The sequence below is a fragment of the Meleagris gallopavo genome, chromosome 2 (genome assembly GCF_905368555.1).
Source record: "Meleagris gallopavo chromosome 2, MGAL_WU_HG_1.1, whole genome shotgun sequence".
NCBI classification, from domain to species: domain Eukaryota; kingdom Metazoa; phylum Chordata; class Aves; order Galliformes; family Phasianidae; genus Meleagris; species Meleagris gallopavo.
In genome coordinates, this window is record NC_139405.1 from 32,322,534 (window position 1) to 32,337,088 (window position 14,555).

Below are 14,555 nucleotides of genomic sequence, written 5' to 3' on the forward strand. Positions count from 1 at the left end.
TTTGGGGTGAAACTTCTTGTAAAATCTTATTTTAAAAGCAGCCTCTTCTGGATTACTAGTTGTTAAAAAGATATGATGTCTATGATGCATTCATAAACTCTCTATAGCATCATTTTTGGCTTGACTTTCACTGGAGATTTCATTTTAGACTGCTCTAACACTGCAATGCTTATTAATCATCAGGGGAAAAAAGCTTATTCATGAGAATTTTCCCAAGAGAAGCCTTTGATTAAAGCTCTTTTATATCAGTAAAATTATCCAGTAATATTTTCCAAACTAAAATCATGTAAAATTATATTTTTCTTCTTTTTGATATTTTTTATCATCCTAAAAACAATAACTTACTATGGGAACTTCTCTTTCCTCACATTTTTGAGATTTTGATTAACTATAAAAAAATCTTACTGCCTATTATTACTTGTTTTCAATCTAAAGAATAGCTTCATTCAATCCTTTTGCAAGTTACTTCATCCAAAATGAAAGTAGGATAAAAGTGAAAAGGAAGACTTATTTCTACTCTTAAGAAAGAGGATATCAGAATTTCAGTCTATGCTACCAGTTTTTTGAGAGAGGGCGAGACTAGAAGAGAACATGAGTGTTTCCATAAATATTTAGGGTTTTTTAATCTAGTGAAATCTAGTTTTAAAAGTCTTTGAAACACCAAAGTTTATCTTTCTTATAGATATACAACATTTCTGAAACATTTAATGTGAAAGAAACCATGATCTTCAATCCTCTTCAGTGATTTGACAATCTAAAATGCTAAAACTGAAAAGATTCGTTTCTGAATACATAAAGCTGTAGGCCTACTTTACCAGTTTTAGTTGAAATTGATGAGATATTAAGCTAATTTGGAAGAACAAAATTCCAAATATTTTATGTATCTTGCTAGTACTCTGAGCCTAGGACAGCATTTATGGCACAGTGCAGGCTCTGCACTTTGACCCTGGCCACGAGCATCCAGCTGGGTAGAGGAAGCTGCCCTTTGGGCACTTTGATCTGCTTTCCCCTCTCCGTACAATTGTTTGCATCCAGCTGATTTCTGCTGCACTGGCTTGATCTCTTTATTTCAGTGGTGAGCTCCAGAACAGAAGGGAGCCAAGAGTTTGTGTCTGTTTGCTTTTCAAAATAAGAAATGAAGGTCAAGGTGACCTTTTGCTCATGAGATCTCAGATCAGAGCAAGATTGCACCAGCAGCTGTGCTATCATGGCATTCAATCACATCTTCTGTTCCATCTTCAAAAGTCTGTCAAGCATCCGATAACTGTGGGGAGAAATAGACCAATTCTAACTTACTGAATCATTTAGCTGGAAGCAAGTGCAGACCCTCCTTGCCCCTTGCTTGATGTTACTTTTGCTGCTTGTCTACATCATTTTCATTTGAGTTGCACTTAACAGTGTTGCCTTTAATTCTGTTTACTGCAATTTGAACATTGCAGACAGAGTCAATAGTACCCATTAGAGGAGCTGCTTGGTGCTCTCTACTCTTTGACACTGTTTTCCACTGCTCATAAACTTGTAAAATATACAGATTTAGGCCAAACTTTCCATGCACAGTATCCGCCTCCAGCTGTGTTTTGGGTTTGCTTTTCTTTTTAAATCTTTCAACCAAAATAGTAGTTGTTTCCAAGAGTACATTTCATGCTTAAGGAAAATATATGTCATTGTCCACAGTGAAAGAAAAATCATAAAAAATGAAGCAAATAAAAACGCACCACCACCAAACCCTTGCTCTGTTCTGTTGAAGTTATGTCTTGCTTGTGCTGGAAGAATACAGCAAGCAAAACTTCAGGCTTATTTGAAATAAACCCTGCCTGTAACTACTTTGTTGAAATTAATGCATTGCTTGATTTTGGAGAAGGGATGTCATGTACTTGTCTTTCTATATTTTCTGGGTAGGATCTACAGCAGAGAAATCTCAACTCTTTTCTTTGAATGAAAAATTATTTCAAATCAACAGATTTTAGCTCTTGTATATATCTAAACAGCAAAACATATATAGATGTAGCGGTTATCTTGGTGTCCATCAGGAGAGGGAGACAGACAGGGAATTGGGGAAATCCAAAATGGAGTAGAGAGTCGGTGCTGGATCTGCTCAGTAAGAGCAGGAACACCTTGTGCCCAAACCTCAGCAGCAGCTGAGTGAGATTGCCTTGATGTGATGAGCTGCAGCTGCTCATGCTCTAGGGTCCCAGAAGTGGGCAGGAAGGGTATGCAGATCACCACAGCCCTGAGTAAGGCACTGTTATAGAGCAGATTCTTTCTGAGGGTAGATGTATGGTCTTATAATTAGAAAAGCAACACTGAAATACTATATAGTTGGCTTAAGTGGGGGCATCGTATATAAATACAAACTATGAGGGCAAAATTGTGGAACTGGGAGGAAAAAAGTTGTCAACAATCAGGAACTATTTTAGTAATGGCAACTTGTACATCCTCAATACAGCTCTTTTACACCTATCAGATATGTGCTGTAAAATCCAGCCACATCAATGTGACAAAGTCGATTCAGTTCTCCCAGGGCTCTGGTGAGATTACCAACTCCAGAATCACTAAGAAAAGGATAATGCTGAAGTGCAGTGAATTCGCTACTTGAATGCATAGAGTGCAGCAGTGTATCATTTTGCTATGGATTTGACTGACAGGCTTGAAAAATCTTGCTCTGCATGCTTTGGAGGAGTAGTAAGACACAGAGAGGGAAGATGTTCAAGCCTGTACTTCCTTGCAAAGAAACAGATCTCATTTCAGTTCCCTTCTCAGCCATGCACAGCAGGGAACTCAGACTGTATTGTGCTAATTAAAGAGCTGGACCTTAGCCTATTTTCAGACTTTGGGGATTCCTTCATCACATCCATCAGTCATTGCTGAGTTGCCTAGGTTGTTGCTTCTTTTCCCTGTGCTCTCTGTCAGGTTTTCAGGCTCTTTGATCCAGATCTTAACTGGTGTAAGCTGGTAAAGCTCCCTCAGGACTTAGTTTTTACAGATGAAAGAAAATGCTATTTAAAAGCTCTGCTTTATCAGTCTATGAAAAGTTGAATATAAATGGCTGCTGCTTGCAGTACACATGTGGTTGCCTTAGCAATAAAGTCACAGTCAGGGCCCCATGTAGGACAACTAATATTGTTAAAGAAATGTAACTCTGGTAGAAAGGTTCATGGCAATTAGATTTAGATGCCCATTCTCAAAGACAGTTAATATGCTCTTTTGCTGCTCAATTATGACAGAACAAGCATAACTCTGGCATTTTACATAGAGCTTCCTGAGAAAATTTGCTTTACTTGTAACAAAAGAATCATCCTTAGAGCAGAAGGAAACTGTGGATGGGTTAATCGTGATACCTATGGCAGCTGATATGGGATTCTCCTTTCCTTGTCACAGTGCAACCGCTATCCTTAACAGTACTTTAAAATCATGTTAATTTCTGTTATATAGGAAAACACTTTCCCTAACACTCTTTGAAGCAGGAAAAAAGGCAGCAAGATTTCACTGCACAGAATCCAGTATAATTGTTTGCATTATTTGAAGACACTTAAATTAGTATGTTTTCCTTTTGTGTAACTTTTATGTTTTATGTATTTTATGTGTGCTGAAGAAGTCAGGACTAGCAATTTTACAAAAACACTTGTGAATCCTGAGAGGATAGATGATACTGAAATTTGGGACAGTAAAATGTCTAGTATACTACTGTCTGTTGACAAATTACAAGATTCCTACTAAAAAAAATACCTAGAAAGTATGCATTCCATGGGAAATGCAAAACCCATATGGGTGTCCATAGAGATTTATTTTCTCCATTTAAAGAGAAGCAAGTCTCAGACTTCTGTACGTCTTCGTCCCCACATTCTGCTGTTTGTTGATCTGCCCTGATAGAGTCACCATTTGCCTGCTTCTCTAATGGAAGCTTCAGTTCTTTCCTGAACACCATTAGTTTTTAGAATAAATTTGTCTCCACCAGAACTCTCAATTTAAACTAGCACCAACAGTATGCTCTGACAACATCTCCACTCAGCTCTCTCCTCCTATTTTCTTTGCAGGACAAACCATTCCTTTGGGCTCTTCCTTGCCCCTACTGGTCAGCTTGTTTAGTGCAGTTGTGTCTAATCAACATGGAGTTTCTGGTGGAAGAAAGCTTTCAGTGATGAAATCTTCCTGATTCATCCTGATGATGGAGGAAAGGAAAACGATGTAAGTAGTTTTGCTGATGTCCAAGTAATAAGCAAGGAATTCAAAGATAGGACAAATGGGAGCAGAACGAGGAAGGATTTCTGTGTATATATGTGTGTATGGATGGATTGCATCAACAGGACTAGCATTCTCGGGAGTGTTGTCTCTTATGTTACAGAGAAAAAAGATTAACAGCAAATTCACCACTTTCGTGAAGTGCGTTGTTTCTCCTCTTAGATCACAGAGAGTCCTCATTTAGACTAGGTGCCTAATACATCTTGCAGTAGTGCAAACAAATTGGTAATATATGACCTACTTCAAAAATAATAGCATCATTTTTTATTTTTCTCTCCAAGTAGTGAATTATGTTCTTCTTTTTCTATAATGTCTCTTTCAAGGGATTTCTAATGCACAATTTTATTTATTTATTTATTTCCAAATAACCCTGACGTAGTTACAAATATGCAGTACTTCCTATTCAAAGGGTACCAGTGGAGAGTTTTCCCCAGTTCAGAGATCCTCTAGAAAGGGATGAAATGGCTTTTTTCCAAAGTAGTACAGAATGAGACCTTATCAATAATAACAATTAAATGTTGTATCAACCATTCTGTTGAAAATCATGTTTTGATGCATAATATTTATATATTTATACAAAAATAATGGCTACAATGCAGCTTTTCCCTTGGGAATCATTTTTATTTTTCATATTGTGTGCATTTCAACTGCATCATACACTGAACTCTCCCAGTGTTTCTGATGAGATTCTTCTAGGGTAATTCCAAACAAGCACGTGAATAAGTTAGCAATGATCTTGTTATTTTTTTTTTTTTGTTATGTACCTGGAACTAACATGAAATATTGAGAGAATTTGTTCTAAAAAGAGACAGAACCTAATATTACTTTTCTGTGGAAAACAAACTTCAATTCAAACCTACTGTCCTTTTTCAAAAGACTAGAACTTTAACTCAAGAACATAAATTAGAAATTTTTGCTTTCTTGTTCATTGAGTCATAGTATTTTCTTACTATCTTATTTGTTTCCAGTTTGTACTCATGATTAGAAGCAGCTTTTTCACAGTAAACCAATCCAAATATAAGTTCATGTTCATTTAATTCATAAAATTCCTTCTGTCCTGTGTAGAATGAATCAATACATTCCCATGTGTCTTCCTAACAGAAAATCTTTTATTAGGAATCAATGATAAAGTACATCTGGATAGACTTAACCACCATATGTCTTGGTGCAATTTGAATATATGTCAAAAAAACCAGCCTGTGTGCACTCTGGAATTTAATGGAAGCTTCGTTTCCATTAAATGAAGTCAACACGTCCTATTTATCTTATGTTTTAATGAAGCCTCTTCTAGGCACTGTTAGTTTTAGAAATGATCCACTTATATAGGTAAAACTGTTGAATGTGCATCTGATGTTAGCTAACAAATGCCTACATTCAAAATGAAGGCTCTTATTTGTGTACTGTTACAGAATGACAGAATTGTAGGGGTTGGAAAGGAACTCCAGAGATCATCGAGTCCAACCCCCCTGCCAAAGCAGGTTCCCTACACCAGGTCACACAAGTAGGTGTCCAGGTGGGTCTTGAATATCTCCAGAGAAGGAGACTCCACAACCCCCTGGGCAGCCTGTTCCAGTGCTCCATCACCCTCACCGTAAAGAAGTTCTTGCGCACATTTGTGCGGAACTTCCTATGCTGCAGTTTCTGGCTCTTTCCCCTTGTCCTGTCTCCACACCCTGCTGAAAAGAGTCTGGCCTCGCCACTCTGTCCCCCACACCTTAGATATTTATAGACCTGGATCAGGTCCCCTCTGTCTTTTCTCAAGACTAAACAGACCCAGTTCACTTAGCCTGTCTTCATAGGGGAGATGCTCCAGGCCCTTCACCATCTTTGTGGCCCTCCGCTGGACTCTTTCCAAGAGATCTCTGTCTTTTTTGTACTGGGGAGCCCTGAACTGGGCACTGTATGCCACATGAGGACTTACCAGGCCAGAGTAGAGAGGTTGGATCAGCTCCCTCGACCTGCTGTTACTGGAATGTGCTGTTATAGAAGTGTCCAGCCAAAACAACCTCTTAATTTGTTGCCAATATTATTTATAAAAACAAATTCCATTTAAAATACTTTTTTCTTTTAACAGAAATATCTCTGCTTTATTTGGAAAGATTAACTCCTACATGTTCCATTTAATACCAGCATCTTAACACAAAAGAAAATGTATCAGCTATTGTAACTTTTAGTTCTCATGAAATTAGCTCTCCAAGGAGCAAGTAACAGCCTTAAAATATCATGTTTTCAAATTATCTTCACTTTCTGCTGTTAGCACAGAAAATTATAATATGATACTCAAGATGTTTTTTAAGTATCCACTAGAATCAGAATGTCAGGTGAGTCATTCTCTATACATACTGGGAAGATGTAGTTATTTTTATTTTGTGAAGTTATCATTGCTTTCATATAAATGCCTATCACTAGCAGTTCAAGAAAAATTACTTTATGTGGCGGTGATTTTAGGTAGACTGATTAAATGCTGCATTATATCAGAGTCAAACAGAGCAATGTTCTCTAGATGATGAAACTCTTGTTCTAGTTATATGGTATTTATAGCATAAAAAGTAGATGGCATTGCTCATAACTCTGCGCAGTAATTTCAGGTTACAGATGCTTGAGTTTTATGACCAGGTGATAGCTTCTCAGCAGACCCTGTAGGTCCCCTGACAGGTACTAGCAAATTTTATATCATTTTTCTCACTTCTAAAGATTCTTACTCCAGGTAAGATTATATTCATCTATGATGGCAGTTTAGTAGTTGCTGACAGTAATTCAGGCAGGAAAACAAAGACCATTCTTTCCAGTCATTACATTGATAAGTTGTCTGAGTTTGTTCCTGTGCATGACCTACTAAATACCTCCACAACAGGTTAGTTTTGTACTGGTTGTTCAATGTGTCTAACAGAAAGCAAAAAAAAAAAAAAAAAAAAAACAAAAAAAAAAAAACCCAAACATATTATTACAAACTTAGTTTTCTCACACAGCTGTAGGTTGCAATGTATATGGATCTGCACACTCCAGAGTCTGTTCCTTATCTTTCTCTGTGAAAGGTGTTTATTCTTTAGAGAAATAAAAGGTGCACATCACTGACATGCTTTAAGATACATGTGTGATTCAGATATTCCAAGACTTAGCAAAAGTAAGTTAATGGCTACCTTTATCTTGCATTAGAGGTTGTGAGATAATCATGGCACATAAACTCCTGTTCATGTGCTTTTTGTTGTATTTGGGAAACTTAGGAAAGAGGGAAGAATAAGAGTTAGGATCCATCTAGGAATTCATGCATTATTTGACATATATCAGTCTACCATACATACATTTTAGATTAGCATTTTTAGTCATGACTGGGGCAATTAACATAACTGGGATAATCTAAGATAAGGAGGGACATGTATTAAAAATGTCTTCCTCAAATGCAAGAGTTTTTTTGCCATATTCTACATAATTCTAGTAAACGTTATTTGTAAGAAACAATCTCGCTATTCTCAAAGAAATGCAAAGAAATTTAATCACTTATAGGCAGCATTACAGTAACAAAAATAAAAATCCCCAAGCAGAGATCTTGGAAGAAAGCAAGCCTATATCACGCAGTATTGTGCAACTGAAAATGCTCTAATGTTCTTTTCCTTGCCCTAAGGTCTGCTGAAGTATTTTTGCATTTCTCACGAAACCTGGGCTTCTCTCCTGGGTGCTTTTATCCAGTGAGTTTTTCCTCCCAAAGCCAGTGTCTCCTGCAACTTGTGAAATCAAAGCCCTGTGGGATGTGTTGCAGAGAGGCATGAAGGCCCCTCGCAGAAGATTTTGTTGTGGAGTCCTGCTGAACTTTCAGGTGTTTAGATGAATGGAGGCTGCCTTCTTTTTTTTTTCCTTCAGTTTTTTTCTACCTGGAAGAAAGACTGAGTGAAAATTCATGGGCTACTTCATTAGTATGATAGCATCCAGTAACACTTACTTTCACCTCTGAAGAATGTTGCAAGCATTTGCTTAATTGATTTTTCATATGAATTGAGGAAAAAAAGTACTTCATCAGTGTGGTCTAAACATAATCACAAGTTCCTCTCCTTGATATTCTCAATATTTTGGAGATGTTCTGCTTTCAAATACCAATATAATGATAGCTTTTTAAGAGCTTACCCAAAATGTTAAAATCTTAAACAGAAATTGTAGCTGGTATTTTCCTGGAGTTGATAGTGATTGTAAATCTTCTTGGTATTTTTTCTTTTAATCTATTCATGTTAATAGTTTTGTTGTTTACGTATTTCAGGCAGTTCTTCAAACTATTCTTAAAAATTTTCATTCAAGAGTTCAGATTCTGATAATGTCAGTTAAAAGTATGCAGACTAGCCTAAAGATTCTGTAACTGCTGAACTGTCAAAATCACTTTAGCATATACTACCTATGTTAAAAATTGTACCATGTGTCCATAGTCCAGGTGATTATGTATATGAGTTTTAATATCTCGGTAGGAGTATGCTTGCTAATATTTAAGAGCTCTCCATGAAACAAAATGACATCTGTTCCAGTGTTTACTAACTTCTTGTAGAAGTGATGCTCTACATAAGCTATGTTAGAAATACCCATAATTAAAAGATAAATAATGACAGAAATTACTATAATGAGGATTAAAAAGTGGCTGATATGCATAAAGTGTATTCTGGTATTCCTGTTATTTTCTAGCGAAGGAAAAAACCTATTCCCTGTATTTAGGATAATAATAGTTCCTACAACATTACTATCACTGTTGGTGTTACTATGGAATTTTACAATTGGGGTTTTAGGCTAGATGGCTTAACCTAGTAAAAATTGGACAGGATAAAGTAAAGCTTCCAGTCTAAAATAATTCCCCATATGGAAATAAAGGGTAAATATATCAAATTGGTAGAGGAATAATAGTTTTTTCTGCTCACTACAATCAATTATCATCAAACATGCTACTCTTAACATCTGCAAACTGATGTGATTAAATTTGGAGTAATTTCATATTTTCTGATTAATTTCAAATTATCTATCAATTCATATTTCTCCATTAGATGAATTTTTATTTCTCCATTTCAGTCTTCCATCATTTGGGGAAATTGACTGCAAAATAATTTTCCTGAGAAGATGATATTTTCCAGTCCAGGCTGACCTAATGTCTGATATAGAACTTCCTACAATATATACTGGCATCTAAATCACTTTTCCATTCTGCAGTTTTAGGAGAATTGTGTTTTCTCTTTAGCAGTCAGGCAAAAATGAGGATTGGTAAACTGATTTCATACTCTTCTTATGTTGTCTAGTTAAAACCATACAGAGATATCTGATTGATACTCTGAAATGTACTGTTTAGATCTAGACTTTTGCTATGCAAATTGAATGTTACTGCATTTCAAACTAATAAATAGGCATAGGCAGTGAAATGAAGAGAAAATAAGTGTTTTAAAAAAAAAGTCTTATTTATTTGACCAAAGGCTGAGAATAAAGAAAGACATGTAGATACAAAGAACAGATTGGATACTTCAGAACCACACAGACTGAAATAAAGGAAAACTAGCAGGAAAGAAAAATAAGAATTAATCAGCATGGTGTACGCAGAACTCATCAAACAACTTCTTTGTTTTTAGGCACTAGGGTTTATTATGTTCTATGTAAAAATGCTCTGATAGGGTTTTCCTGATTTTTTTTTTTTTTTTTTCTTTCTCATCAATCCAGATATCTGGGAGAAACTCTTGATTTGCCTGATAAATGCTAAATCTTTCTGACCTTTTGTACAATACTCAGAGCACAGGCCACTAAGCTGATCCATGTGTGCTTGGGGAAAATTACAGATTTTTTTTTTAAAAAAGCAGGTGTCTTATAATTAAGGCCTGATGTTCATGATGTTCATTTTCCAGTGTTACCTGGAAAGCTTACTTAGTTAATATTTACAGCGTAACAATGATCTTCTCATTCCCAACAGTGTTGTAGGAATCTGTCAAGCTCTATGAAAGCTCCAAACACTGTGGTCTTTTAAATCGGAGAGTCTACAGAGAAAACCCAGTTCCCCAACTCAAGAAAATTAACATAAAATTCCTTTCCTCCTTGTATTTTCAGACCTGCTTCTTGCAAGGAGAACATGTGCATAGATATCATTTGCAAGAGAAATATTATCAGGTCTGCAGAATTGATCTGTTACTAGTTCTTCTTTCTGTTTAATATTCAGTTCAAATCCCATTGCTCCTACCTTTGCCAGTTGGCGTACAAGAATACAGGATGGCAAACTTCTTTCACTGTAAAATGCTCACTGCTTTTCCATGAGATTTCTTCACAACTCAAATGCAGTTGTGCTTTTGGCAAATCATTAGATTTACTGGACTAATGTCTGTTCTCTTTTTGTTATTTCACTGATAACTACTTCACTGCAGAAGGCAAATTAAGAGGAAACCTCCTCTTAAAATTCTGGTTTAGCTATGGAATTCAATACCGATATATTCAAGTGAATGTCAATGGCTTGAGTAATTTGCAGTTAAACTAGGAAGCCTAGTAGTCCTTTCCAGCCCTAAAGACCTCTGAATCTATGGCATTGTTGAGAGGGTAATACAATCAATTCTTGGCAGCTGACCTCGACAAAGGGCAATGCCATCTCGTTACTTTTTATTTCTTCTACAACCTTTTAAATGCCAAACGCATTCAGAAAGTAGAATGTACCTCACTGTTCAGAGCTCTTCTGTAAGGTGTAGTTGCTTCAAATTCTCCACATTCACACCTTACCGGTGGCACTTCGGTTTGTTCAAGGAGGTAATAATGGTCTCCCTACTGTGCTTCTGACACAATTATGTTTTCACATAAAACCAGCTATTTTAAAATGTCTACATTTTTAAGATGTTTTTGAATTAGAGGTCTCCTGTGCCCTCTGCTCACCTTCCATCTTTCACCTTCTTTCAACTGCTGCTAAAAGAGAATGTCCTTCAGCAAAAACAGTTCCTGAATTGAATATCAACTTCAGCACACCCAGTGAAAACATTAAACTCAACTTCATCTTGTTTTTCTAGGGCCTCAAGGCTCAGCAGCTAAGTGAATATCTTTTGTCCAAGAACTGACACTACCTCCATTCTACAGGAGAAAGTCTGCAAATCCTCAAGTAGACTGTCCTCAAAGAAAACAAAACTCATTTGTTACTTCAAGAGTGTACTTTGTATTCTTTCCTGTAGAGTGTCACTATTGTGACCTCACTGCCATAATGCAGTTTCTCAAAGACTTATCACCCAGAGTGAATTATCACAACTGAAATCAGTGGAATTCCACTCCTGTGCACCAGCTGAGGTTATATATAACTAGGAGTATTATAGTGCACATAAACACTCTACTATTGAGAATGTGTAGATGGGAAAATATGTAAATGACAAGTTTCTAATACTGTAGTTTTATATTAAAATGTATAGGAACAGAGTCAGAAATGCTCTGGCATGAACACTGTGAAAATGCATATGCAAGGTTTGAACATGACTATTCATATATTTAAACTACATTAGGGAGGTAGCATCTGCAATTGTAATTTATTCAAGCTTTTTTTAATAATGGTTTAAATTTCTGCTACTTAAACAAAAAGAGGGAGTTTTTCTCCATTAACCATAGAATGTTTCTGATGGATTTCAAATATGCTAAGCTAGTATGAGTCATTTATGGACCTGTATCTTGAATGAATACTTTATTGTGTGTGATCTCTCCTAAGACAACTGTTGACAGTTTTTTAAATTGTGGGTCTCATCGTAAACTGTGGTTCACCTATGGCTGATGCATAGGACATAAATTTATTTCTTAAATCAATGGTTTAGTTTCATTCAGGCACGTCCTCTCTCCTGCTAGAACATGAAAGAAGGTTTTTAATATTTCCAGATACATTTCTAATATAATATTTTAATATTTCTACCAATCTCGTCATGTTCTGTTTTTTTTGTAAGTACTTATGTCACATATCTAACTGGAATATCCAAGCATTTTTCAGATGCACATACAGCAACATAACTAGAAACAGTCCTGGGCTATTCTCACATGCTCTCTCTGGAGAGAGAGCGCTGTGCTTGTAGCATCTTATTTTGGTTTGTTCTTGTCCTTTCTGTTGTTTCTGGCAGTCATGCGGCATGAAAATATATTCTAACTTAAAAGTGTTGGGTGGAACATCTAAAGGTGTTTTCATCTTGTCCAGTCCCTCTGTCGAAAATAACTGTGAAAAAGGCTGAAGAAAGAGAGAGGCTAATTTAATTCATATCTAAGACTTCAGACTGTGGGATTTATTGCAATTCTGAAAATGAAATGTCTTTATTTTAAATAAAGGGGGAAAGATTTTTCATCTTTTTTCTCCCCCTCTCATTACAGTTGATAAAACCATGTCTGATGAGGTATCCTCTCCTACATTTAACACTGTGGTTTGCAACTCAGTTCACTCTGTGTTGCCAGAATCTAGGAGATTCTGGAAATGAAGAGAAATAGGAAATATTGGGCTTATGTCAAGAACAAGCTATCTAGTATTAAATTAAAACAGGAGTTGGAGCTTCTTTCATCCATAAACAACTGGCTGCTATTGTCCCCTTTGATTCCTTGACTATGATGTAAGCTGTCATATTTATGTAATCATCTTCTTGGATATTGCCACTTGAAGTTTATTATAGATATCTTTCCCTAATGCTATGATTTATTGTACTTGATTTGTTGCTTCTGAGTAAACCTTGATTTCACTTAGAAGTTCGTTAGGCCCAAGATAGAAGTATATACTATTGTATTCGGAGTAGGTATGAAATCTGTGGAATCCAAACTACATTCTTTATCTCATCAAATTATCTTACACATTCCTTGCAGTGCTTGCTCTTAGTTTTTATGCTGAATTTTTTATTGGCTTAGATCTTGTACCCTTTTATTCTTTATTCTCTTTCACTTGATCTTTTTATACAGTTTCTCAAGAGAAATTAGCAGTGATGATCAATGGCTGTGTTGCTTTGAATAATTCTACTGTGTGCAAGTAATCAAATGTGGGATTACAATAGGAAGCTCATTAGGCTGACATGAGTCAATTAAACAGAAAGTAAGAAATATTAGCAGATAGGTACATTGAGAGAAACTGGCAGATCTAAGGACTCCCTAGGGAATGCTATTTTCTGTATGTCATTTTTGTAACAACAAAACCAAAGCTGATCATTTTGAAAGACTTAGGAGTAACAAACATAGAAAAACTGTAATGTAATAGGAACTTCTTCACAGTTGACAGGAAAGGTCAACAGAATTTTGTAGTTTGATCCTCAAATACGTGCAAAATGCAGTTTAGTTTCAGCTAAAGTACTAGAATTCTGCCGGTTCTTTGATCACAGCAGAAGATTTTTCTAATTCCAGATGTAAATTTTTAGTTTTGTATGGAAACAGGAAGTTATTTAAGGTATCATCTTCAGAAACTCTGTTCCTGTTTCACTTGAACTTGTTCAGAGTCATAACCCAGGATTTCCCTTTCCCTAGATTTGTTTACAGTATGAAAGAGATCAGAAAGATTGTCTTACCACAGAACTCTTGAACTTAGAACATACATTGTAACCTTTGTAGCTTTCCTAAATTTTTTCCATTGAGTTTTATACAGTAATACTTCTATAATGAGCTTCTTTAGAATAACCCAAAAATATATTTAAAAACATAAATATCAGCATTAAGTCACAAGATGCTCTGTACTAGGAGAGAGTGAAAAGAAGAAAAGAGTTTGATGGGGCTTAAGAACATACCTAGTCTGAGCTTATGTGAGCATGAGCATCGACATTTTATTTTTCTGATACCCCTCATTTTATTTTTCTTCCTTGCATCCAAGGCATATAAAAGAAACATGGAAATCATGGCTCTAAGTATCTTGAAAGTTAAACAGTCACTATTTGAAATTAATAATCACTAGAATTTTTATGAAAAATAATAGATACCAACAAGACTGTTTGAAAAGAAAAAAAAACTAGATTTATGGATAGCACAGTTTCAGGACTGGAACTGGAATTACTGCTTTGCAGTTAAATAAAATATAAATAAAAATCTTAATGTTAGAAGGGCCCCTAGAATCCTAAGCCTTAGAAAATAGCTACAGCCTTTTTAAATCAGGCTCTTGGCACCATCTGAGGAAACTAAGGAGGCTGGGAGTCCTTCAGATTTTTACAGCCCAACTCTGGATGTGCATCACCCAGGGTACTAGGAAGCCCAGAACTGCTGTTTTCCAAACAGCATCACCACAAATAAATACGATGTCTGGTCCTGAGGAAGATGGCTCAGCCATATATTTAAAAGAGAATTGGACAAAAAAATCCCTTGAGTCTCCCTCCTGGAACAGAGGAGACTAATAAAAGATGGTTATT

At 36.0% G+C, this 14,555-nt stretch overlaps 1 long non-coding RNA gene across 1 annotated transcript in view; it reads left to right on the plus strand.

Annotated features, from left to right (window-relative positions):
• The first annotated feature begins 4,040 nt into the window (after positions 1-4,040).
• LOC109365956 (uncharacterized) overlaps positions 4,041-14,555 on the plus strand; it is a 54,470-nt gene continuing 43,955 nt past the window's right edge. Inside the window, exon 1 of the long non-coding RNA XR_014882119.1 lies at positions 4,041-4,185. This is a non-coding gene — a long non-coding RNA (uncharacterized LOC109365956). The remainder of the gene's footprint in view (positions 4,186-14,555) is intronic.